The 944-nt window shown below is 48.8% G+C and overlaps 1 protein-coding gene across 1 annotated transcript in view; it reads left to right on the plus strand.

Annotated features, from left to right (window-relative positions):
* Positions 1-176: 176 nt before the first annotated feature.
* The window catches only part of LOC107566542 (beta-enolase-like), a 6765-nt gene continuing 5997 nt past the window's right edge, over positions 177-944 (plus strand). The window contains exon 1 of the mRNA XM_016252009.1: positions 177-234. The gene's annotated coding sequence lies outside the window, so the exon portion shown is untranslated. The remainder of the gene's footprint in view (positions 235-944) is intronic.

Consider the following 944-nt stretch of genomic DNA (forward strand, 5'->3'; position numbering starts at 1 on the left):
TAAAGCCAGTCAAGTGACTAGTTATGATGGCATTTACATTTGATTACTTTGTCGCAATATAAAACATCGGAGATGTGGGCGTTGGATGTTTGGAGTTTGTAGACGCTCCCTAAGGCTCTTCCCATATACGGGGACGTCGTTTAGGGACCGTCTATAAATTGCGCCGCTGAGGTCGGAACGCACACTCACGCCCCGTCAAACGCCGAGATCGACGCCGACCCGACTCTCCCGCAGGTAATAACGCAAATCCGCACGCATCTGACTGCAACTGTGTGTTTTTCACGTCTGAGTGTTGCTGGCACTTTCTTAAGCTCTGCTGGAGCGAGTTGAGCTCTGGTGTGGAATTGCTGCTTCCTGATTGGAGCGGCTGATCTGAGCTCAGTTCTGCTGCCGAACGCGTCTTCTGGTCCGGGATCTGCAGAACCTCCAGCAGGGCTGTGCTGTTTAATCTGGACGTGTGGATAGGTTTGCTGTGTTGTGTGGAGGTTGCTGCTGAGCGCAGAGTTTAAGAGCAGACGCTCACACGTTCTGAAAGTAACCCGAGTGACCTTCAGGCTTCCGGTGGAACGTCTCTGAATACTCGGAGATATTAATCACGCGTTTGGTCGAACATTACGGTTAGACTGATCAGTTTTATAGGGACCATAAGCGGCGTGTATGACATTTAACGCCGTATTTCTAATGCACTTCTTTAATGCACTGAATAGTTGGGCTGTTATAAAGCAGTTAAAGGGCTAAAGTCCGCACGCGCGCTCAGAGTCCGGTATTATTGAGTTATTTAATAACCGGTTGTTGCGGCTCGTGGGCAGCTCCGCGCGCGATAAGATGCCGTGCTGTGATTGGTGTTCGTAGAAAAGCCGAAAATGTTACGAAATTGTGACGCAAGTCTGTAAAATGCTCAAATGTTCAAAAATGGAAAGGTGCTTTTAGCCATCTCTAGAGTA

The sequence above is a fragment of the Sinocyclocheilus grahami genome, unplaced genomic scaffold (genome assembly GCF_001515645.1).
Source record: "Sinocyclocheilus grahami isolate Dianchi unplaced genomic scaffold, SAMN03320097.WGS_v1.1 scaffold1082.1, whole genome shotgun sequence".
In the NCBI taxonomy this organism is placed as follows: domain Eukaryota; kingdom Metazoa; phylum Chordata; class Actinopteri; order Cypriniformes; family Cyprinidae; genus Sinocyclocheilus; species Sinocyclocheilus grahami.